At 45.1% G+C, this 25,966-nt stretch overlaps 1 protein-coding gene across 13 annotated transcripts in view; it reads left to right on the plus strand.

The window, feature by feature from the left end:
- The window catches only part of Ctbp2 (C-terminal binding protein 2), a 167,296-nt gene that overhangs the window by 27,820 nt on the left and 113,510 nt on the right, over positions 1–25,966 (plus strand). For 9 of the 13 annotated variants that reach the window (XM_087185173.1, XM_087185180.1, XM_087185172.1 and 6 more), the window contains exon 2: positions 22,842–22,944. The gene's annotated coding sequence lies outside the window, so the exon portion shown is untranslated. Of the gene's footprint in view, positions 1–15,103; positions 15,839–21,947; positions 22,171–22,841; positions 22,945–25,966 lie in introns of those variants that run through there. The other 4 variants (XM_087185182.1, XM_087185175.1, XM_087185183.1 and 1 more) reach the window with 4 other exon arrangements.

Here is a 25,966-nt window from a genome sequence, read left to right on the forward strand (position 1 = left end):
AATAAAAGAGATTGCAGGAGTTTCTAGGAATTGTCTTACACTGGCAAGAGGGAGATGGGGTGCTGGGAACTTGGTTTCTCACCAGAGTGCTCCTAGGTAGGAGGAGGCAAATATATGCAAGTGATCCTGGGACAAGAAAAGGCTCCCCATTAGGCCAGAGCATGGAAGGAGCACCCCAGGGTCATCAGATGCCATGCTGTGTAGCTGCTGCTTACAGAATCTTAAAATCAGAGAAGACCCCGGGTCTTTGGCTGTTGAAATAAGCTCTGGCATTACCATATTGGGATGCAAGTCGCAGGTCTTGATCAGCTGAAGAGCAGATGCCTGCCTGGATTTTCGGGGTGGTGAGGAAAGGAGGGGTAAGGGCTAGAGGACTAGATAGGAGGAAGCTTCAGCCCTACTCTGGTCCTCTTGGTTGTTTGTCTTCCTTGCACACTTGAGGTGACTCCTAGGGTGCTGTGGCCTCACTTTTGTTGACTGAGCTCTCCATACTCTCAAGCTGGTTGTCTGTGGTCACTGTGAGGTGTCAGGAGGTGGGAGCAGCTGGCAGTTCCCCAGCCTTTGGTCTGGTTGGTCCCACCTGGTGGGATTTTCTTTCCTCCAGCAGAGGATGGGATCCACAGGATCCATTGTGGTTCCTTCCTGGAGTTACCTAGATTGGCCCAAAGCTCAGAGCTAGAACTGCTCTGACTGCTGCTCCCTTACTCCTCTGAAAGGTGGTGAAAAAGCAAAGGGTCCTGTGTTCTGCACCAGAAGCTGAAGCTCCTGCCAATTTCTTCCTGCCAGTCAGCCCCTGCTGAGCAGGTCACAGGTGGGCTTCTCCTGGGTGCATTTGAGTTGGCCTGTTTGCATCTGCTTTGTTGCTGGGAACTGTGGTAGAAGGCTCTCTGAGCCTCAGTCTCCCCACCTGTGAATTGGGAGTCCAAACAATTACTGTCCTGATGGAGTGGCTGTTCCTAATGACTTTTTAAAGCATTCAGATGTTTTAACCTGGTTGTTGGGGCTCCTTAATGTTTACGTCCTCAGGGTAGCATGTGGGAAATAGCCTGAGCTCCAGAACATGGCTTTGGAGTGCTGCAATTTGTTACTTCCAGTCATTTGCTTTTAACATCTTACCTGCAGATTTTTTGTTTCTTGTTTAATATTTTGCCTGTGGAGTCTCAAGTGCATTTGTGTGCCTTTCTTTTGGGAACCAAACTTTATCACTCATACAGTAACAATGCCCTAGTGTTGGAGGCATGGCCAGGAAGCGCTGGCTAGACACTCAGAGCCCAGTTGCTCAGGTGCTGATTTCCACACATTGGGCTCAAAAGGAATGAGGCTTTCTGTTCCAAAGCTCACAGTGTGGAGATGTGGTATTATACCTCTGTTTTAGGGAAGTCATTATTAGTCTTTGGGAGTCTTCTAAAAACAACTGATGGAATTGTTCATATTAGTTTATTTCCCAGCCGCCCCCCGCCCCCCATAAAAAGGTGATTTCAAAAGACCTGTACGGGCTTTTTGTAGTGATTTATAGTTTACAGTCATGTTCAAATGTGTTCTAATTACAGCCTCTCAACAAAAAGTCTCTGTTTTCAGGTGGAGAAGAGGAAGGGCTCAGATTAAATGATAGCTCAGACACCCCTCTGCAGAGCTGGCCTTGCTCTCAGTCATATCCGGCTGCTGAGGACCTGGCTGGGGTGTGAATGTGTTTCCCTGTCCTGGTTTTACATAGCCAGCATTGCACACTTGGGTTTGCTCCTGCTTTCTTAAGCTTTGGCTGAGATTTGAACCTGGGTACGTACTGAGGTAGGTTGGATGGGCAAGGTGAGCAGAGCTCTGGAGGAGTCTGAGGAGACTGTGTGCTGCCTCCCACCACTCACAGATACCGTCCTGATCCTTCCCGGCAATCTGTTTGATGCTGATGGCCTTAGTGAGATGGATGCGTTGGGCAGGAGTTTGACCAGAAATCTGTGTCACCTTTGGGTGCTTCTTCATCTGCTATTAATGTTTATATCCACACACCAGACACCCACGGTCAGGATCAGCATGGCAGTGTAAGCAGGATCAAGGGGTCGGGAGCTCTTCTTCCTGTTTTCATCCAGTGAAGGCCAGCCAGCCCATAACCAAGTTCACACACGTGTGCCACAAACATACCTTGTGAGCTGACTCTCCGTTGTGATTTTTCTCTTCTTGAGGTATCTGTTACTTGGCAAAGAGTTCATTTTCTGGAGCTGTCATTCTAAGCTTCATTTTGTACCATACCATTAAAATTTTTAGAGTGTTTGCTTGATTTATGTTTATTGAAACTAAATTCATTAGGATGATGTGAAAATAGTGCTCACTGTTTACCAAATCGGATTCTTGTTTTTGATATTTTCGTACATCATCTGTTCTCACTTGAATGTCGTGGAATTTGTTGGTAAAGTGTTATGCAGATGAAAACCCATATTTTAGTGGAGTTTTTTTATTCAAATGAGCCTATAAGAATATCATATATTCAAGGTGTGTGATTTGCCATTTGAATCAGAATTTGTATGGATATGAGAATGTTGGAGCTTGGCTTGCCCTTGGAGAGTTGATGTACCAGGGGACAGCTGTGGGGAGCTGACCGAGCAACAGCGGCTGAATCGGTTCCTTGGGAATCCTCCATCCCCCGCTCTGCCAGCTGTGGGACCGCTGGCAAGTCACTTGTCCTTTGGGATACCACCCCCCCTTTCCTTATCTGTGAGATGATGATTCCTATGTTTCTTGCAAAGTTATTGGAAGACTTCAATGAAAGCATTACATTTCATTGGTTTCCAACATTTTAACATCTCTGGAATCAAGTTGGATCATTAAACTGATTATGTGTCATAGCTTAACTTTTTTTCTCTCTGAGTGGTTTATAAAATGCTGGTCTAAGGGCCGGGGAATTTCGCTCAGTGGTTCTGCCACCTGCCTCTCAAGTACAAGGACCGGAGTTCAATCCCCGGTACCAAAAAAAGGCATAAAATGCTGGTCTAAGGTGTGTACTAGACTTGATGGACTTGAAAGCACTGTGAAAACTTTAAGGTTTTAGCATTTGGCATTTTTCAACAAAAGGACAGTTGCTTTGTTTTTGTTTGTTGTTTGTTTTGTTTTTGGAGACAGGTTCTTGTTACACTGCCCAGGTTGGTCTTGCCTTACCCTCCGGAGTGCTGGGACTGCAGAAGTGCACCACTGGCACCTTGCTGTATTCAATGTTTTAACTGGTCTGTGAAAGTCCAATTGTGGCCAGACTTGTGTTTAATATCAAGACTGTGTGGAGACAAGAGAATTTTAACAGATGAATTTGGAGTTTTTGACATCTCTTTTTTGATTTGGCTCAAGTGGTCAGATAACCCAGGGTTCTCATGCTCAGGCCTGGAGTACACTGTTGCTTCTGAGACACCAAGATGGAAACAGAGTGGGGAGGAGCCAGCCAGATGTGAACTGAAGAATTGTGCTTCCCTTCCACTTCTGGGACTTTTTGCTGGAGTGGCACAGCTACCACCAGGCATCCACCCAAGGCCCCATGGTAGCTCCTGCCAATGGAATGTGGGTGGGAATATGTCACTTCCTGGCAGAAGCAGTTAAGAAATGAGTGTGCCTTATCCAGTTTTTCTTCTTTCAACTGTCAGTTGGATATGGAATATCCAGCAGAGAATGCCTAGGGGCTGGAGGAGGATCCTGGGTCCCTGAATCACTGGAACAGACTTGTGTGCACATAAAGAACACAAGCCTGATTTTTTTTTTTTTTTTTACTAATACATGTTTATAGTACATAATGATTACATTCATCGGGAGCTGATACATGTGTATAACTCTTAATTCTCTTTATGCCCCTCTGCCCTCCCTCCATCGCCTGGTCCCCTTCCGTTTCCTATTATTTATCCTTTGATTCTATCCTTTTTGTGGTATAGTAATAAAATTCCATTGTGTTGGGCTGTGATACATCTTTTAGGTTTCTAAAGAAGATAGTATTGCTATAACCACTACGGTGAGTTGGGGTAGTTGACGTATTTAGCAACTGATCTCACTCCACCCCTGCCCCCTCCCTCCCTGTCTCATCTTCTGCATCTCCATCTCTTTACCACCCTCAACCTCAGGGCTTTCACCACTTAGTCCCTATATGTCCCATTTAGTCTCTGAGTCACGTAGTTGTGTCCCTCCCTTCTGTCCCTTGTTTGGGAGGTAGGGAGGTCCTCACATCTGCCATGTGACATGTACCTAAATAAACACTTTGGGCTCAGCCAGTTGGCCCTGGAAATCTACTAATCAAACTTTGGAGATAGTGATAATCAAGCCATCCGTGGGGCGTGACATTATAGTGTGGCAGCCTGTGAAGGTGGCTTCCTTCCTGGAGTATAAGTGGTAGCCCCAGCTGCTGCGTTCGAGTCCAGCACCACAATGAGCCTCTGCTCCCACCCGTAGCTCCAACCAGGGACAGCAGATTAAGATCCCTCCCTGCTATCTTTCTGCCTGGTGGCTTTCTTCCCCATCCACTCCAGGTTGCCACTTTTCCATCCTATTAAATGAAGGGCTGTTCTTGGTGATGTTTAGGATCTGTTCAGATCAAAAGAGGGGCCGGGGATTTAGCTCAGTGGTTCCACCGCCTGCTGCACAAGTGTAAGGACCCAAGTTCGTTCCCCAATACCAAAAAAAAAAAAAATCAAAAGATATTTAGGCTGGATGTTGTGCTGTATGCTTGTAATTCAGCATGTGAGAGGCTGAGGCAGGAGCATCTCAAGTTCCAAGCTACATAGTAAGACCTTGTCTCAAAAAACGAACAGCAATGACAAGACATTTATGATTCTGTGAAAGGTTATACTTCTGTTCCTTTTGTCTTGGCAGCACAGTGAATCTCTAAATGTGCTTTTATCATAGATCCCTGTCATCTGAGTAAAGTGTCAGTAATGAAAATGGAGAGGATGCTGTGTTGACCTTTTTGAGTGTTCATGCACTGTATTTTAACTGAGAAGTTGCGTGTGTTTTCTATACTTAATACTTTAAAAGCCTCTTGGGCAATAAGAAAGGCTTGTGGATATAGTCTGCGTGTAACTTGCCCTGGGAACACAACTTCAGATCGAGACGTCCCACTTTTAGAAGACACAGCATTTAATAGCAGCTGTGTTAAGGTCGCATGGCATTTACCAGCGTGCTTCCAAGTGGACCTGTGGTAATCGCTTTGCTCTTTGGGAGCTGCTTGGGACAAAAGGCTGTGTGGTTTGGGGAGGGAGGGTTAGAAACCCTGTGTAGGCTGTTCTTTCCCTGCATCAAAACCCTGTGGAACATGCATGTTGCAGATTTCATTGTCCTGAGGTTTTATTTCCACTGTGGCCCTTTTCCTGTACAGAGAGCTCATGCTTCATGGGCCTGCGGTAACACAATCGGTCTTGAATGTCTTGGCCTCCTTGAAATTCTGGACCTATTCGTGGAAAGAGTGTGTTGCCTTGTAAGGTGCTGTGTGCAGTTTTGGTTGGGTATTTGGTTCTCTCAGGTGTTTCTGTGGTCCGCATTCTGGTGTCAGTGAAGGGTTCCCTAGCCAAGGCCTTGGAGTTTTCTACGATTTGCAACTTCTGGCTGTGAAAGTCAGGGAAGGAGACCTGCTCTCCAGTGAGCTATACCTACACCCTCCCGAGGCTCTGCCCACCACACCAGCTTTGTTTCCTGGCTGCATTTCAGACCTCAGCTTCCCCCTGCATCCTTCAGTGTGCATTTTCTTACCTGAGGCCAACTTGTTTATGGTTCTTCCTGTTTTGTTTTCCTTTTAGCTAAAACTTACCTTCCCGAGGAAGTACCTAACTAAAGGTGGAGTGGGGATGGACTAGGGAGGAACATGGGGCAGCCTGAAGTGTGCCTGTCAGTGCATTCCAACAGGTGCACACACGCGTGTATCCCAGACCCATCACTCCTCATGGCCATCACGTTTCCTTCTGGCCTTTCCAGGCTGTCCTCCTCTCCTAGCCACCTTGATCACTTGGGTAATCACTGTTTTGTTTGGTACTTGGGATTGAACTCAGGACCTGGTGCTTGCAAGGCAGGCTCAGTGCCACTGAGCTAAATCCCTAGCCCTGTTTTGTTTAAACATGATTAGGTTTGCTGTTCTACATTTTCATATAATACATTTGTGTGTGTATATATGAAGTGTATAAGCCTTTTTTGCCTAAATCATTTTTTTAGTCAGTACAGTGTGTTATATGTGGAAAAACATGTTTGGGCCTATATGAGTTGCTTGTTACTCTACCTGAGTAGTATTCCATTCAATGAATCTACCACTGTCCCTGTGCCCATTCACCTATTAATGGACGCTTGAGCTGTTTTCTGCATTTGACTATTCTGATAAAAGCTCTTACAATCATCTGTCTTTCTTTCTTTTTTTGAGACACGGTCTCACTTTGCAGTTCAGGCTGGCCTTGAACTCACCGTGTAGCCCAGGCTGGCCTCAAACTTTCGGCAGTCCTCCTGCCTCAGCCTCCCAAGAGCTGGGATTATAGGTGTGTGCCACCATGCCTGGCTCACTTTGTAATCATTCTTGAACATATCTTTTTACAGACCTATGTTTATACTTGGGTACATTTCTTAGGAATGGAATTGAATTGCCAAGTCATAGAGTCGGTATATGTTTAGTCTTACATTGCAGTCAATGGCCCCTGCCCCAGTTTTGGAGTGCTGAGCTACATCTTCAGATCTTTTTAATTTTTATTTTGAGACAGGCTCTCACTAAGTTGCCCAGGCTACTCCAACTTGCAGTCCTCCTGCCCACCTTTTCAAGTAGCTGGGATTATAGACTTGCACCATCATACCCAGCTAATTTAGAACTGTTTTATAAATCACATAACAGAGTATTGGCTTTCTGCTTGGGTGATCAGTGGGGTGGGAGGCCAAGTGGATGGGAACCTCTTCCCTCCCATTGTACCTCCACTAACAAGATAGAAGTGGGCTGAGGAATTACCTGTTTTGGAAAACACAGCCATGCCCTCTATTTAGAGATTCATTTCTTGATTTTCCTGGTTATGCAGAATGATTATTGAACTTGCCCACCCTCTATTATTCCCTGTCTTCTCCCTGCCTCTAAATAGCTAAAATAGCTTTTAAAAAAAGCATGCTTTCCAATGAAGCGCCATACAAGTAAGTCCAGAGTGAGGTGCTAGGGCCTTCTGGTTGCTTCTGGGTATGATCCTGGTTCTGTTTAACAATTCTGTTCACCTTTTGGTGTTCATGACCAACAAGCTGATTTGGGGGCTCCTGAAGACCATGCAGTAGCACGTGCATTTCTAGTTTGCCTTAGAAGTGTGAGGGCAGTGGCTAGGTAGGTATTCTGGACAGGTGTCACCAGAGCAGCCACACCATGAGCCAGGCTGTCAAAGAACCCAGCAGCTGGGTGTGCTGTAGCCTCTCGCCCCCTGGACACCGCTGCCAGCCTCCCCAGGTCTCGGGCCATTACTTCTAGAGGCATATTTTATTGGGCTCCTGGAGTGTCCTCTTGAATGGATTCCATTTTACTTATTAACCTGCTTTCGAGAAAGTACTTTGAGGACGCAGAAAGTGGATTACTGTAAGACAGGATGAGATTGGGGGAGGGACAGAGTTGATTAAAAAATGCAAATACAACAACAATCGCAAATTTCAAGGTAGTTGCCATGAATAGAGATATCTTGAGTGGGGCGCCTCTCTGAGTTTAGGGTCTGCCAAGCTGCATCCTTGAGCTGATCCTAAAAAGAAATTTGCCGCTGGGAGACATATTGAGGACTAGTGATGGCCATGAAGCCCTCTGCCACAAACTTAGATTAGATCTGGCAGCCTTCCAGGTCAGGTTCGAACAGCTGCTGCTTGTGCCTGGGAACCTGGGAAACAGCTACAAGCACAAGGTTGAGGGACCCTTTTGGGGAGGCCATTCTGTGAGGGCCATTTCTGTGAGGGATAGCTTCTGATTTAGGGTAGAACCTGAAATACTTTGAGGACTAGAGCAGTTGATACAGTACAAGTCCATTTTCTTCTAAAATATTATTTGTCTCAGCTGTGACCAGCTGGGAGCCGAGGCCCACTGCCACTACTCAGCCTTAGGAGAGAGGGTTGAACCTTGTGTCACTAGCCTGGGAAAATTTTAAATTCGAAGTACAGGTTCTACTGAGTTTGTGTAGCTTTTGCACTGCTGCAAGTCGAATCATTAGTCAGGGACCTTCTGTGTTTACAGGTCTAGAGATGTGTTGTGTGTATGTGTTGGAATGATCAGAACAGAGGCTTGATGACAAATGCAAAATAAAGAAAAATTGACCCCTGAGAGAGAAGATAGTCTCTTCTGTGGAGTGAAGGCACAGGAAGTGAGTGCTCCCAACCTTCATAGGTAAGGAACAAATTATGGCTCAAGGGACCTGGCACCTGGCACTGTCTGTGACTTTCTGCCTTCACTGTCTGCACCCTCAGATGGGCCAGCTGTGGGGGCTGACCCCGTGGAGAGTATTTCCTGGCCTCTCATTCCTGCCTGAGAGTGGGATTTGCTACCCAAGCAAGGGAATTTGCCAGAACCAAAAAAAAGAGAAGCCTCCTTTGCATCTTTTGATTTCCTGCACTCTGGATATTTTTCAAGCCCCAGTGACTTTTGAGAATCAGCACTGGTTGTTAAGTTTCATGACTGCCTATTTTAAAGTGGAATTAGGACTTGATTGAGTAAGAAAATCGTGGTATCTTTGAGGTGATAGTCTTCTGTGCTCATGAGAAGTCCCACCTCTGAGAGGCTGAGTGACTTCCTAGTCACCCAGCAACCCCTGTGGTGCAGTGATCCTAGCCCTCTCCCAGACCACACACTGTACCACAGTCCAGGTGAATGGCTTGTCCAGAGGAGTGCGGGGCAGGGTGTCCGCCCAAGTCCAGCCACCACTTCCCAGGCAGAAGGTGTCTGCTTTGGTTTCAGCCGGGTTGGGCCTGTCCTCTGTTGCTTTCCTAAATACTCTGTCCTGATATTTCAGAAGGAGCTGACTACTTAAGTCATTAGATTGGGAGAAATACCAAGAGGTGGGGAGTGGCCTAAACTGTGGCTTCTGGTTGGTTAAAAGTTATCCACTGCTGACTCCAATATTATTTAGATGTTGCTCCCTTGTTCCAAGGGACAGTAGTTAGGAAACATTCACATCAGTCCCTCCCTTTCTTGACTTATTTTTGGAAACTTGGTGTGTGCCTGTTACCTATGATACACTGAAGTCTTTTGGTCTGTTTTTTCTCTCTTGGCCAGTTTCAGTAGGAATGTTATTCATGTTTGTTGCTTATGAAAATGTCACTTCATACTTCCAAATCAAAACAATGGAAAAATAGACGGCACTGTTTTCTTCAGAGTTTCCCAAACATTTGAGGTATTTGCTTTCTTTGTGTTGAGAAGAGGAAGGCTGGAGTATGTAAGTCTTATCTGTCTCTCTAAGCGTTTTAGAAGAGAGAGATCTGTGCTGTGTGTTTAAATATAGCATGGTGTTTGCTACTGAGATGACGAATAAGCAATTGAATATGTAGGTCATTGACTTATGAGAATGAGTTCGGAGTTTTTCTTGCATCTGATTTAACAACTGTCTTACAATTGGGCTGTTGATGCTATGCCCAAATTGGGTTACACAGAGTTCAGTGAGCCATCTGGGAGGAAACTGGGAGAAGCTACAGAAGATACCTTTGCCCCCTTAACGTGTTGGGAGTATGGCTTGGTTTTGAGCCCTGTGATTACAGCCAGCATCAGTGGCACTAGCTGCTCCAGGTTGTCCTGGGAGAGACACCTCCTGCTGCACTTCTGAGCAAATCCATCCCAAGGGAGGGGGAAAGGCCCATACTTAAATCGAGATAAATGCCAGCGGTGTATTTTAATACATTCTTGATTCAGAACGCACTGTTTGGAATTGCATATTTAAAAGGAAACTGCCATCCCCTTTTGAAGGTATGTGACATTTAAAATATCTGTAGCAGAAGATTGGTTTGACAGCTTCAAATTATATTTGAAAGAGTTTTTCTTTTAAAAAAGAAAATGATTACTTCTATTTTAAATGTCATCACAAAGACATAAACATGTTTAATCAAATTATATATTTAATTTATGTAGAATATAATTTCTATTCGTGTGGAAGATGCACTGGTTATTTTTTCCCCAGCTCTGAAGCTGAGCAGTGTTGGTGGTTGGAAAGCGGCTCAGTTCTTTGAGTAAATGGCCATTTAAGGGTTTATAGAACCAGAAAAATAGTATTATTATTGAATTTTTTTTTTATCTGTGCACATCACAGTGCATTTGGGGGAGGGGGAGGTATTTTCATTATCATTGCTGGGAGATAGTAAGGATAAACTGTGGAACGAACTGAAAAAAGTATGGCCCTGAAGACAATAAAAGCAGAAATGGGGAAGATATTTCTGCAGTTTTCTTCTTTTGGATTCTTTGAATCAGTGGGGAGTGACTGGGAGTTCGAGCAGTGCCAGCTCTCCTTAAAAGGGAGGCCACGGGGGATCTAGGAAGACACACACGGTGCCTCGGAAGACCTTCCGCCTGGTCCAAAAGGCTGATGTGGAGTCTTCGGGCACCAGCCAGGCTCCCGGGCTCCTGATGAAGCAGGGTGTAGCTGTAGGTCTGCTCTGGGGCAGGCAGCTCTCTTGACCCTGGTGATCTGCTAGGACACGCCAACTCCAGAACTTTCTTTGAGCGAGCTGGATGTTGGAAGCTGGCCAGCTCAGCATACAACTGTGTGTGTCAGCCTGGGCGGTCATGGCCTATTCCAGCCTGCTGCCTGCAGTTTCAATTCAGCCAGGCTGTGTCAGGGAGCCCTAGAGAGTTGTGCCCACCAGTGTGGTCCACTCACCCAGTACAAAGCTGCCCTGGGGCTGCTTTTTTCTCCTCCCCCTCCCCTAAGGCTGCTCTACCAGGGAAGGTGCCCCTGTCGGATACAGCCTGGGAGCCCTGGGCAGGCAACAGCTGGGGGAGAGAGAGCCAGCCAGCCAGCCAGCCAGCCGTGCCTGTTCCCAGGAAAGAACTGACGTAGGAGGCATCTTTGCCAGCTCCAGCAGAGAAGGTCAGGGTTCAGCGTTCTGCTGTGCCCCAGGGAGTCGGAGGACACCAATCCCAGTCCATGGCCTAGGTAGCATCAACAGGGCCAGCTCCCCGTGGGTCCACCTAAGCATCAGTCCACCAGAGAAACGAATTGCCCTACTTATTAGCATGAACCAAACTATAGAAACCAAAAAAATTGGACAGACCTATTGGCTGTTTATATGTTCTCATTTTGAAATAAACATAGATCCACATGCAGTTGGAAGAAAAGTAATACAGGGACATCCCAGTGGGAAGATCCTGTAAAATTATGGTAACAGTAACCTAGAAATTGACATTGATAAAATCCACTGATACTATTCTCATTTCCCCTTTGTTGCCTGGACACATTTGAGCGTGTGTTCTGTACAGTTTTATCATACATGTAGATTCCTAGTTAGCCACTTCAAGAATATCCCCGTTGTCCTTTCACAAGACATATCCCCTTTAGGTGGCCAGGACAGCCTCTGGCTGACATACACTGTTATACATGGGGTAATTGGCTTCCAAGACCCAGCTCACTGATAGAAAGTTCTGGAGTTGGATTTTTGTCTTGATCCCAGTCCTGAGCCTGACAGCTAATCTTTTTCCATTTCTTAATTTTGTCATTTAAGAATGTTCAGTAAATAGAATCATACTGTGTGTAACCTTTGAGGATTGATTTTCCTCACCTTAATTCCTTTTGCAGTTCACTGAAGTTTCATGTGTCATTCATTTGTTTCTGTGTATTTATTATGATCAGTGTTCTATATCAAAGATTTCTCAACCAGTCTCGTACTGGAATTCTGGGTAAGAGGAAACCCTTCATAAAGACCTGAGAGTTAGGCCATTTTTTGTTTGCTGTCTTGCAGGACTGGACATTTTTATAGCCCTCATGTAGCTTGTCCCATTTCTCTGCACCTGTCTCAGCAGATGTCAGTGGGGGGTTGTTTGCATCATGATGGTTTGGTTGTGTTTTGAAACTAGCAGATGAGCCCCTTGTGAGTTTTTGTTATTGTTTTCGCTTTTTCTGAGACAAGGTCTCACTATATAGTACAGGTTAGCCTAGAACTCAAGATCCTCCTGCATCAGCCTCTCCTGAGTGCTGGGCTTATAGGTGTGTACCAACATACCTGCTCCCCTTGAGAGTTTTGTTCATCTGTGTTGTGTGTTTTTGCACAGTGCATGTTGACTGAACTATGTGAAGAAACAAAACTTTGGACAGAGCATTTTTGAGTCTCGGTGTTTTGCCTGTTAGCAGTCATGCTCTGAGAATAACATGTAGGGTGTGGGCCTGATGCACTAAACAGGCATAGGCTGTGCCGTCATGGTTCTTTGGCAGAAGTCTGTACACTGCCATGGCTTTGGCAGGCCTGAGTGAGAACTGTAAAATTACAAGTCCTGAGAATGTAATTTCACAGTGAATATTTGAGCTGTCATTCTTTGAGAAAGCACCTTGCACTGCATTCTGAAGAGTCCATACATGTGTGTTGTTTACATGTTCACCATGTGTGTGAGGATGGCACGTATGAATTAATGCTGTCATGGACAGCCACACAAAAAGGTTGCCTATACCTTCAAAACTAATGAAATGCAAGTAATTACATAGTGTGCAGGTTAGTCCAGGACTCTCAGTGTTAGTTACTGCTGTACATGAATCAATAGATGTTTATATGCTCTGTGCGTTCTTCAGGGGTTCTGCAGCTTGCTTTTTGCTGAATTGAGATGTAAGTGCAGACAGTGCTGTGCTGTCTGCTCTTTTTGTACTTGGTTGATGAAAGGACTAGAAAGTCCACTTGCTGGTGCTTGGGATTGGTTCTCTGGCTGAGTGGGCCATGGGCCAGTCCAGCATATTTGGCTTTTCTCTCCCTGCGCCAGGTGCTTCTCGGTAGCAACTGTGGCACTGTGTCGGAGCCATCACAACTGGGTGGTCTCAGCCCACTGGTCCCATGTAAAGGGATGTCTATCCTGTTGTAGTATCAGGAGCTGCTGGGGGTTTATTCCACTGTGAAGTGTTGCTGACTGTGTTGGGTGGGGAGTAGAAAGGACCTTGTTAAAACAGTTTTCTTTGTTGCTGAAGGCCTGGGTGAACTGAGCTTTGGTTTGCCTATTTCTTTTCTTTCTTCTTTTTTTTGTTTTTGTTTTTGAGACAGGGTCTCACTATGTATCCCAGGCTGGCCTTGAACTTGGGGCAATCCTCCTGCCTCAGCTCCCTGAGTGCTAGGATTACAGGCTTGCACCACCGTGCCTGACCCTGGTTTCCCCATTTTTGGATGCTTGAATTTCCCTTCATTTAGCTCTCAGGGGACTTCATTGAAATCTTGTGTTTGCAATTTTTTTGGGTGCTGACCTCTGTGGTATACCTGGCCTTGAAAATGAGTTTCTAAGAAGTACAATTTTTTTTCTTAAAGTTAGGAAATTAGAAATAGTGTCTGTACCTGTGTTTTTGTTTTGTTTCCTGGTACTGGGAATCGAACTCAGGACCTTGCACTTGCCAGTCAGGCACAGTGCCGTTGAGCTACATCCCCAGCCCTGTGGAATAGTATCCATATTGTAGGTACACCACCTGCTGGATTTGAGGGCAGTGATATTCTTCATTTTCTTTTTTTTTTCTTAATTTTACTTTTTTTTCCCCTTCATTTTCAATTCAAATCTCCCTTGAACTTTGAAGTTTGGGTGTTTATTTAGTTTGAAATAAAATGGAACCGGGCCGGGGATTTAGCTCAGTGGTTTTGCCGCCTGCTGCGCAAGCGCAAGGACCCGAGTTCGATCCCCGGTACCAAAAAAAAAAAAAAAAAAAGAAAGAAAGAAAATGGAACCAGTTTCCTTCAGGCTTGTTTTCTTCCCAGGACTCTGGACTCTTCAGTTTATCTAGCCATGTTAATAAAGTATTTGTTAAAGAACACAGCTAATGTGGGATACTTCCAGTGTGCCAGGCTCCAGGCTGAGCACTTTACATGTAATACGGCACCTGATCCCCACCCTTGTGCCTCCCTCCCCCAGGTCCCAGCCATGACTGCACTACCACCCTCTGCTCCTGGGGGAGGCACGGAAAGCTGAGAGCTGACATAATCCTGGGGTCACTCACAGCCTAACCCCGGCACACTTAACCACTGCTTGGGTTCCAAAGTTCTCAGAATAAAAATTGGCTTCTCTCTGCTATCTATCAGAGACCTGATCGGCCAAACTAATTGCAAAGCAGGTATCCTGGTAAATGCCTTCTACAACATCTAAAGGGCTGTGAGGTCACTGGCAGAGGGCCATGTGGGAGAACCTGGTCTGAGTGGCCACTACCAGGCTGTGTTCACCTCACATCCCTGGTCAGTATTCCGCATGTAGGCCATTGATCCATAGTATTGAAATCTACAGCTGCTCAGAGATTTTCAGGGATTGTGGAGTTGGTTTTTTGGCTTCTCAAGTCATGCTGCTTTTCTTCATGCTTCTTTCTGCTCATTCTTCGTGGTTTACTCCGTGGCCAAGAACTTAGCCTAGAGCCTGCTGAGAGGTCCACCTTTCCGCATCCCCCAGGATATCTAGTGCGCCTGTCTGGCCCCCAGGAATCCCCACAGTGCCTCTCACCCTTGCCACTCTCTCAGGTTGGTTGGCCGTTGCAGTTTGAACTTCTGCATTGATATTCTAAGGGGGACATCTTGTTTTGAGGGAAGAGGGACACTTCAAAACATGCCTTGGAAGTGCAGCTATTACTCAGCAACTTGCATCTTCACTGGAGCCTCTTTGTAAAATTGCTGTGGTGTGTCTGGGAAGCAAAGCAGAAGCAGCCCAGGCAGTGCCCTGCCTGACCTAGGAGCCCCACAACCTTGTGCCCATTGTAGGACAGCATGCTCTGTGTAGAACATGGAAAAATACAGGAAAGTATGAAGAAAATTAAAGATATGTTGTATCTTTTAAAAATCATCTTAATCTTATCATGGGGAAATAAGACTGGATATATTTTCTGTCTCACGCATATATGTATATATTAAAAAATAAAATGAAGGATATTTTTAAATATAAGATTTGAATATGTTTTGTATTTCCTTTTCCAGTTGACCTGTAGGTATGTCTCCTATGTCTTTACATACTTTGGAGTATTTATAACATGATACCAAATATAGCTCCATCATGTATTGGGAGAGAATTATCCAACATACTTCTCTCTCACTCCCTTTCTTTTCCATCTTACACAGTTTCTTATTTTTCTCTAATTCTCAATCACTCCTCTGGTTGGCTCTCAGACACAGAATGGAGCCAGGGGATGGAATGTCAAGTTTTCAAAGCGATTGCCCTATGCTAGATGTCCACCGTGTCCACTGCAGTGTATGGAGTCTTCAGAGCAGCGAACATCCTGCTTTTGCATCATTCAGTCTTTCTTTTTTTTTTTGGTAATGGGGATCGAACTCAGGTCCTTGTGCTTGTGCAGCAGGCAGCAAAACCACTGACCTAAATCTCCGGCCTGCATCATTCAGTCTTACAGCTCTACCGCGCTGAGGTGCCAGTTCATAAGTTGGACATCCAGAAACCTCTCTGTAGGGCCGTCTGGCCCATGTCCTTTGCCCCTTAGTAGACTAGTGTGCTAATGGAAAGGAGCTCAGAAGACATTGCTGCTGCCTCCCCTACCCAATCAGGGAGAAAACTTGTTAGTAGTTGCCTCTATCTGGATGTTGGGCTCATCTCCTCTGTTTCTTTTGGCAGGTTTTCAGTTAGCTCAAGGAGGTGGTGTGTGCCCTAACTGGTAGCTTTCTTCTTCAGTTGCTGTTTGGAACTATTGAGAGGCCAGAGAGGAGACACCTTCAAGGGTTTCTGTTGTGATGTGAATTGAGACATGGCCTGGTGAGTTTGTTAGAGCCCCCAGGGCCAAGACTTCCTCTGACTGGGCCAATTTTAACAAAGTCTTGGCTGACTGGCAAGCACTTCTTTCAGGGCAATTGATAGTCTATGGTGCCCCCACTTCCATTCAGACACTTTGGGATCAGCCAGGCCCTGGGGACCCTGGGGTCAAATTGCTCACAGCAGCTGCCTGTGCTGTCCTGGCCAGCTGGGCAATTTTGGTTGTGGGAACACAGCTTGGCTTTACAAAATGACGTCTTCGTGTGGGTTGCTGCTCATGGATCCATTTTTTTTTCCTTTTAAAACTTGGCTAGCACCAGCCCTGATCGGCAGCACCCATTTATCAATTTGCTTTCCTGTTCCTTTCTCCTGTTGCTGCGAAGCCCTCCCATCTGCTGTTCCCACACCCTCGTTTGTTTTTCCCTCCTACAGCCACTTGGGCTAGGCCACTCCTGCCGAGGCAGCCCAGCTAACGTGACCCAGGGCAGTGTGTCCTCTCAGCCTGCTCTCCTAGGGTCTGTGGGCTCTGTGGTGCCTGCAAGTCAAAAACCGAAAGACAGAGGAGAGGAATGGACATATTAATTGGCTACATCTGAGACAACACTGGGAAGATATCCTATTTTATTTTCCTTAAGAAAGTGGCAGAGTTCCAAGACTTGCCTTACAGTTTTTCCACTGGCTGTCCTTGTATTTGAAGACAAGAGTTCTCAAATCTTGGCTGTTGGGCCATTTTACATTCTTAAAACCTAAAACCAGCAGAATGTATTTAATATTACTAAATTTCCATAAACATTTCTCCACGAAGCCTTGTATGTAAAGATTTTTGCCTAGAGGACATTTTTTCTTCTTAAAGTCAAAACTGTCTTGTACATCAGGGTATAATGAAGTGTTGGCTTGACCTTGAGTGTTTTGGTGCCAAAGTGGCTGTATAGAGACATGGAAAGAATTAGCTTTCAGCACCCCCCCCCCAGGATAATTGTTTCAGAGTTAACTAATATGGTTTACTTATTATGAAGCAATAGTGCATTGAATTATACGAGTGACCTGCCTGTGTGAAAGTAATAGAACCTGAGGTGTTACCTTTTTTGATACATAGCAAAAGCAAACAGTTTGCTCTGCATCACACACTGTCACTTTCTTGGCTTTTCCCACATGATAACCAGAATTCCACACTGCTTCAGGCCCAAAGGGCAAAGCCCCTCTGCAGGTGGCTTCAGCCTTAGAGGCTGGGCCCAATGTAATATATGTGAGGGCTTGTGCTATCATGGGAGCAGCCTGAGGTCCTGGTTAGAGGGCAGATGACACTTGTGGCCAGTGTGTGGTGTGCAGTGAAAGAGGCAGGGAGGGGCTGTCTTCCTGTGGCTGCTGGCCTCCAACCCCCATCTGCTTTAAGATGCCCAGTGCTACCCCCAGTACCCTGCAAGCATGCACAGCCCTCCTTCCAACCTGCATGCCTAGCAGCAGTTCCTGTGCTACCTGCCTCTTTCTGTTGTGGGTTGTCTGACATGCACACCCTTCCAGAAACCTGAAGAGGTAGGGCAGGTAAGGGGTGGCAAAGACAGGCAAAGACACTCAGATGGCCCTTCCCCAGGCAGCCAGACACTGCTCAGGGTGGCCAGTTCAATTTTGGAGGGTCCCACCTTCCCCACGGGAGGTCTCTTCTTCCTGAAGGGCCACCGTGCTGGGGCTCTGTGCAGGAGAGTGGGACCTCAGCAGAGGAAGGACTTCCATTCCCTACAGTGCCTTTGTGATGTGTTCTCATGGTCCAGCTATCAGATGGATAGTGATGGTGCCATTTTGAGAGGTTGAGTATCCTGGGAGCCAAGAAATCCTTTGTGAGGTGGAGAGAAGGCCACAGAAACCCTGGCCTCAGTGCAAACATTCTAACAAAAAGCCATGCTCTGGAACCTGCAGGCCAGTCCTGGTGCTTGGTGGCCATATTTACCCCAGTGTCCCTCTAGGGATGTGAAGAAAACTAGCCCAGAGGTTGCGTTGGCCTGTGCCGCCACCATCTGCCCATGGCTTGAATGGCAGCGGGGCCTGGCCAAATGCTGCATTTGCACCCGAGTCCTTGGCCATGGATGCATTTTAAGGCAGGGACCAGCTCCCCATCTGCTCCTGTGTCTCAGGATTAGCAAAATCCCCAGGATTTAATAGGTGCTCAGTAAATCCTTATTGGAACCACTCTAGAATTTGGGGTCACAGATGACAGTGTGTCCAATTCAGAGGGAAGGGGGCCTCAGAGGAGGCCTAGGTGTGGGTGATGGTAGTGGAACGTACCGTAGAAGTGAAGGCTATGGATGGACATCCTGTTATTGGCTGCCAACATGTCTCTTGCTTGGGGCAGAACTACAGCACTCTGGGTGGTTCTTCACCCACCCCCTCTTTGTTTTTCCAAGCATAGCCTTACTAACACAGAATGGGGGTGAGGCCCCCTTTCCTAAGGAGGGCAGTGGGTCTTCGGGTGTTGGGTTCTTCCATGACCCCAGTGTGGGAGTATTGGATTCTTTACTTCACAGCTTGGGTAGAGATGCGTTTGTTTGTTAGGAAAGACAAGTAACAGCCACAGCTTGGAGTCTGCCCAAGTGTGATGGTGACTGGCATTATTGAGTGCTTACAATAGGTGGGCCTTGGTCCCAGTCTCCATGGATAATGGCATTGATTGAGTCAGTTGCTAGTGCAGGTGGATACTCCTTCTTGTCATAGGCAGTGCATTGGGGGCCACCTAGTCATGGGATCTATTTCTGCAGACTTCATGTTCTTCCCTGTGTCCCTTCCCAGGGTGCTTGTGGTAAACTTGTGATCGCTTAAATGATGATTTCTGTGGACTTCTGTTTGGTTTTAATTTCAATAGTAAATATTCCTGGGGACTTTTGGAATAGTGAGAAGCATAATGTAGGGCAGAGTCTCAGGGTGACAGGGCACACAGAAGCCACGCAGGTATCATTTAAGGCTCTGCAGGTACAGGGGCCTCCTGCTTCTGTCCACATTACCCCAATCTTAAAGACCTTTTATTTCTTGCCAACACCCATGACAAGCTGCAGTTGTGTTCACTGGCCAGTGTGACCCCCACCCGTAAGAGTAGATAGAAGGTGCTCCACCCCAAAGTAGTGAGTGAAGCAGCCCCATTACCCCCAGAAGACAGTAGATGGATATTATAAATGTAAGTCAGAGCAAAGAATCTAGGTAGAGTTCAGGATAACTGCCACATGCACACTTTAGTTGGCAAAAACAGCATTAGAAATAGTTTATGTAGAGTAAATGCAGGTAAATGAGCACTTTGTTAAGTGAATGATGTTCACAGGAGGTGGGGTGGCAGGGCCAGGAGCCCAGGCTGGGTTGCCTACATGCCTTGGTCTCAATCTACAAGTAAGTGACAAAGAGGCTGCCCCTTCACTGCCGCTAAATTTCTGTAAACATTTCTTCATGAAGCCATGGATGCCATTCTGATCACAGCTTCCGTACATGTGAGGGCAGGACATATCCTCCTGGAATGAGTCAGGACAGGGCCCCTACAGAACCTGCTTAGGGCCCTTATCAGATTTCCCAAAATGCAGTCTCATTCATTTTCAGAAAAGTGTACTTACTCCCTACGTACCTGGAGACAATAAGGATGCCATTTTCTTGTATTGGACTTAAAGAACAAATTAAAAATCCAAGGGCAGCCAGGTATGCAGTTGCATGTACGTAATCTCAGTGCTGTGAGGTGGAGGCAGGAAGGTCTCAGGTTCGATCCCAGCTTGGCAACTTAACAGGCTTAGCATCAAGATCTGTCTCAAAAAAAGGTAAAAAAAGGGCTGAAGATAAAGCTCAGAGTGAAGACCCTGGGCTTAATCCCTGATACTGCAATAAGGGAGCCCTTGTAGCCAACGTAAGGAGCCAAAAGCCAGCCAGCCACTCTGAGCCCAGCTCCACCTGGTCCTGGCTCTGGTCACTTCTCTCCCAGGTGCGGATGGTGGCCCTTCTTAGCATCACCGGTAGGCGGGGCACATTGGCCAGTTGATGTTTCCTGGATTCACCCATGTGGATCACAGACCAAAGACAGTACGCCTGTCTGCCAGAAGCAGTGAAGTCAACTTGGGACCCACTGGCTGGCGTTTACTGTACATGCTGCACTGCCTAGGCTCCTGTGGCCGCTGAGTTACGAATGATGGTGATCTTAATCAGATAAGTCATTTCTGTGTCTGGTTGTATACTCCTGGAAGTTCTTAGAGAGAGCCTGCCAAGAAAATTTTCCCCTGGCAAATCCTCAAGGCACCGCTCCACACTGCTCTGTCAGCAAGTATCTGCTAGAACAAGTATTGTTGAATTTTTTGCTTTTTTGTAGCTCCAGTCTTTTGAAGTACTTCTTTTGACCTTCAGGTAACAATGGGCACTTGCTTTCAAGATTCTGACAGTCTTCCCAGCCTTTTAAAGTGCTTACTCTAGTAAATAAGCCATCACTGCTCACTCTGCTGTCTGCAGGCGCTTCCAAATTCCCCTGCTTGAAATTCCATGAAATGTCACCTCCTCTGTGAAGCCTTCAACAAGGCAGAGTTGCCTATTTCCTATATAATTAATTTTACTGTAAAATATCTCAAAGGCCTGTACCCCCCACTAAGATTAGGTAGATGTTAATGTGTTACTGTATTTGTGTCTGCTGAGCAAAGCATTGGAAATAGAAGAAGGAAGCTTATGGCAAACTAGGACAAGCAGAACTACACAAGGAATATGCATTGTTAGGCAGTTAATTAAATGTTTGATTTCCTTTTAGTATGTTCTAGAGATGAATAAAATGCAATCAAAGTGTTTTAACAATAAGAGACTTGGAGCTGGGCAGAGTGTATAGCAGCCTGGCACTTGGGACAAGGGAGCTATTACAGAAGATACTTTGAGTTTTAAAGGTTGAGTAGGAGTTCACCAGATGAGTTTTGCCTCCTCAAAAAGATGGTTTTGGCTCTGGTAGTAGGTGTTTTTCTTTCTTTCTTTTTTTTTTCTTTTGTCTTTTTTTGGTACCGGGGATCAACTCAGGACGTTGCTCTTGCAAGGCGGGTGGCGGAACCACTGAGCTAAATCCCCGGCCCCAGTAGGTGTTTTTCATTAGAGATTTAGGAGTATCTCAAAAGGCTATGCATGTCCCTCCCTTCCTTGCAGTTGAGATGCTGGGATGTCTACATTGTGTCCAGCTTTTTTAATTGGAAAGTCTGGGTTATGTGCTGTCAAGCTACAATAAATTGCCTCTTGATCTTGGAATTGTGATAATCTTGGCCATAGAGGCTACCCTTTGCCGAGTACAGTTGACCCTTCATATCCATAGGTTATACATTTGTAGATTTAACCAACCTCAGATTGAAAATTGAGGGGAGGGGCAATCAACATAAGATTGACAATTGGAAAATACAATTTTAAAGAAAGTACTAGCTAGGCATGGTGGTGCATACCTGTAATCCCAGTTCTCCAGGAAGCTGAGGCAGGAGGAATGCAAGTTAAAGCACAACCTGGGAAGCAAATTCTGTCTCAAATAAAAGTAAAAACAGCTGGAGATGTAGCTCAATGCAAAGACCCTGGATTCAATTTTCAGTACAAAAAAAAAAAATACAGTACTATAGCGATTATACCCAAGTATTTGGGTAGCATTTACCTTGAATTAGGTATTAATACAGAGATGATGTTAACTGCATGGGGAGGGGGCAAGATTAGGTTATATACTAATATGATACCATTTTATACAAAGGATGATTCTTTGGGACCCTTCTGCCTTTGGTTCTAGTTGTGAAGTGGAAGTTGGTTGTCAGACTCCAAAACTCTGCTGTGTCAAATGAAGTACATAGAACACAGACAGGATTGTAGTTTTCTGTTGGATGAGGGTCTGGGAGGTTCAGTGATCCTTCTTTGTGACTTGCTAAATAATTGTGCAAGGGGAGTGTCTCTCATGGGACTGGATCCTAAAAGATTTTGCTTTGTTTTAAATGAGAAACTATTAGGAATCATCTCCAGCTTCCTCAGATCTGAATGGTTGGAAAAATATAGGGTAGCTGGGAAGCTGGTTATAGTGATTTCATGGCTTTTTGTATATTAATTAACTATTTGAATCCTGCCTTAGAAAAGGGGTTGAGGATGGTCAGGGTTGGACTCTGCCTGTAAAATGTACCCCTCTCCTTTGTCACTGGGCTGGAGAAAGGTTACTTTAATATGAACTTTCCAGTTGCATAGCAACTCCAATGGTGAAACTATCTTCATGGAAAAGCCATAGAAAAGACACCTGCCTGTTTCTGCTGCCCAGGCTTTGGCCTTTTCTGTCAGCCACAGAAGGAGTATCTTTACTGCCCACCCCTCCTCCAGCCCTGTGTGTGCAGGTGATTCTGATGACATGGATGATACCATACATTTCCTTTCTATTCTATGTACAGTAAAATAAATGTGAGTGCTATTTAATGTGTCACCTCATTTCATATTGCATTTGCCAAGAAAGTGCAATTTTATTGAACATTAGGATTGAATTCTTAACTGAGTAATCAATTTCTGTAGTAAGTTAAAATGCCCTTCTATTAATGGACAACTGCACCCATTCATCAGACTTACAGTAGATTAACAGTTGTCAGCATTTATGCTAATAGCACTTAGAAACCATGGTTTTATGAATTGCACTTTATATTCCATATTTCTCAGAACAACTGGTAATACTTCTTGCTTGATGGTATTGATTGTTTGGTCCTTTTCCTTGCTACTTGGAGATGTAAAGAAAGCTAAACGACATTTTCACGGTGATGGCACAATATCACCTTCTGGTTTTGCACACTTGGCTTCATGTCAAAATAGATGGAAAAGGTTCATTTGTTCTGGTGCTCTACTGTTTAATTTGATCTGGTGTGTGACTACAGCAAGACAAATAGTATTTTTAATGAAACCATTTAATAACCTCTGGTAGCTTAGAGTCGAAAGCATTGGAAAAATGCAGTTAAAGGACGGCTAGATATAAACAAAATCACTGCTTCAACTTCACTGACTCGATTCATTTTACTTTCAGGGTTTCATCACCTTAAATGGGTTTGAACCAATGAAGCTGTGTCCTCTTAAAGAGACAGACAACCCATCGTGTGAACCATAGAGTTTGTGGACAGATTATATTGGTGAGTTATTTCAAAATATCTCCAGGTAAAAGTTCAGTTTTCTAAAATCCCCTTTGGAATGTGTTTTCAATTAGTTGATGACTATGGATTGCCAGCAGCCTCTGGATGTTTCACTGGGATGTCTAATAGCAGGATCATATTGATTGTCTTTCAATTAATTGTATCTGGTATTTTCATTTATCAAAAGCAAAATACATGTAATTAACTCTGAAGCAATACAGTCCTGTGTAAAGTGATTCCTGCTGCTGCTGCTGCTGCTGCTATAGAGATAAGTCAGTGGAAATTATACTACAAGGAAACTCAAGTCAGGATGGAAATAGTGTTAGGTCTTCTGGATGTATTAATTAAAAAGAATAAAAATGAAATAAGGAGATGGTCTCATGCCACCCCAGTCACTTGTAAAAGGGTAGATGAACATTTTTTAAAGAAAGCAGCTTGCTTGCTGGTGATAATCAGCTTGCATCTTCGGTGCTGCCAGCCTCTTGGATGTCTCGCACATGTAATGATTTTGCTGGGGGAGCTGATTGGGAATATGGGTGTAGGCAGGGGAGAGCCTTCCGTTCTGCCTATGCTCATTTGGAGTGTGGTGGAGGGAATATCTACTAAGACCCATTCTGCACCCGCTGCAAGGTTCAAGGTTCTGAGTTTAGATTCTGCATGGTTTCAGCCATTTCACATATTATACACAGGTCTTAAGCTCAAAGTGGCAGCTACTCTGATGGGATTGCTGTCCTTTGGGGGGAAAAAGCTTTCTCCTTGAACTATAACATCATTCAAGCAAGAAGAAAAGTATAAGCCATCGGTTTATTCAATGTCCTTTCTGTCCACCCTAGGGAGGACTAACTGCAGTGGGGAGGAAGGTCAAGTTTACTATCGTGGCCTCAGGCTTGGCTTCCTGAGTGGCTGGCCCAGACCTGTGCCTACACAAGGCTCATCAGCCTTATGACGTTGAGCAAGTAGTCTCTTTCTTCTCTGGTCACAGGGCAGGGAGCCTTCCTTTCAAAATGAATAGGTGTGTTTAGATGGTCCTTAGGACCCACCCACACACACACTCACTTTGTAACATTTAATCTGATTTGGAAGTACAAAGACCTTTCCCAGGAATGCTTTGACAAGGCTTATGGGACTCATATCCTATTACTTATCAGAGGAGCTGCGTGATAATCTTGGAATTGGTTAAGGATGTTAGGATCTGGGAGGATGAGAGACTAGAAGTTTCATTGAACTTTCTTGGGGGTAACATGAATGAAGTCATGTGTTGTTGTTCATACCTAGATCTGCCCCTAAAAGCCTCATGGGCTCATAGGTAGGGTGATAGGAAGTGATTGGATCATGAGGGCCTGATAATCATCAGTGGATTAGTCCATTTTTGAGTTTATAGCTAACTATCTGGTAAGAAGAGGTGGGCCACACTGAGGGTGTGGCCTAGAAGAGCTAATTTCTTCCTGCTCTTCCCTTCACTTTCTGCTTCCTGCTGCCATGCTTTGAGCTGCTTCCCCTCTGCCATGCCACCTTGCCTTGGAGCCACCTGACTATGGACTGAAACTTTTATAAATTATGAGCCAAAATAAACCTTTCTTCCTTTTAAGTAGTCGGAGTCAGGCATTGTGTTGCAGAGACAAGAAAGTAAGAGATCATGGCAGCCACTTTCAATCTTACTCGTTCAATTCTGTTTTTCAAAGCTAACATCTCTTTCTTTTTTGACTCTCACCCATTCTTCCAAAGAGTCCTGCATGCTAGGATCTGTCTTGAATTTTCAAGCATAGACACTCAATATTGACCTGGAGTTGGCGTCATGTTAGTTGCTGTGTTGTGCTGGGACTGAAGATGTTACCAATTGGTTAGTTCATGGCAGTTTCCACTGGTGAATGGTTCTGTGCTTCACCTGCCTCGGGGGAGTACCTCAGCTACAGAGCCAGAACTTTAGAGGATGCACAGTATTTGTGGATATTCATTTTGGGGTTGGAAAGTCATTTCCTCTAAAGATAAGGACGAAGTAGACCTTTTAAACATGAAGAAGGTTTGAATAATGGTGTTATCATTTAATTCAACCTTATAATTGTGGTCACTTCAGGATCTTTAGTATGGGTTTCCACCTCAGTAAGAAGAGTTAATATTCTACGAATGCATCCAGTATTGGAATGAAATTGGACACATTGCCTGTTACATATGCTTCCTGAGCACCAAATATGCTCCAATGCTGAGCACTGTGTGGTGCCTCCCAGCCCTTCTGTATTTTTGGAGTAAGAGTTTTGGCTACCACTTTGCAGGAGCTTAAGAAACTGTAGTACTGGCATTAGCCATTATTTGAGTATGGTCACTGTGCCATGACAGCCATATGATCTCTGTAGCCCACACCCGCTACTAGCCTGGCTGTACCCTAGCTCCAGGGCTAATACCCCACTACCACTACCACACTTCCAGATACTCTCAGGGTGGAGTTCGTACCACTACCACTACCACTCCTCCAGATACTCTCACGGTGGAGTTCATACATGTCTCCAGCAAGTATGTGTTTTCACTTAAACCTTCTGTGCTCTATGAACGTACGGTATGCGTGCTGCAGCCAGCTGTTTGTTATTGCAAGTTCTAAAAGGTTTGCCATCACTGCTGTATGGCACATCACAGTGCCCACTAGGTTGTTCCCTACTCTGCCAGCATCCACCCAGCTTGGCCTGTGGTCACTCCATAGCAACATTTTGGCTGCTTGGATTGCAGCCAAAGGATTAAATGTTGATTTCAACTAGAGAGTTTAACCTGTTGAGAACTCTAATGTAGATGGATCTTTTTTTAATGTGGGCCAAGGAGAAGGAAGTAGATTAAAACCTACAGTTCCATCAAAGTTATGGCCTTACAGTAAGTAGCAAGCTTGTGAAGCATGAGAACCGTTTAATGTCATTTTTGTCATCTTTGTATTTTTGACCATGTCCTAATTTAAAAGCATTGTATATTTCTCTTGTACCAGACTTGGTATTTTGGTTTGTGGCCTTTTGTAAAAACTTCACATACATTTCAGCTTTCT

Source organism: Heterocephalus glaber, unplaced genomic scaffold (assembly GCF_053883595.1).
Source record: "Heterocephalus glaber isolate CG9 unplaced genomic scaffold, H.glaber_assembly_v1.0 deba00001497, whole genome shotgun sequence".
Taxonomy (NCBI): domain Eukaryota; kingdom Metazoa; phylum Chordata; class Mammalia; order Rodentia; family Bathyergidae; genus Heterocephalus; species Heterocephalus glaber.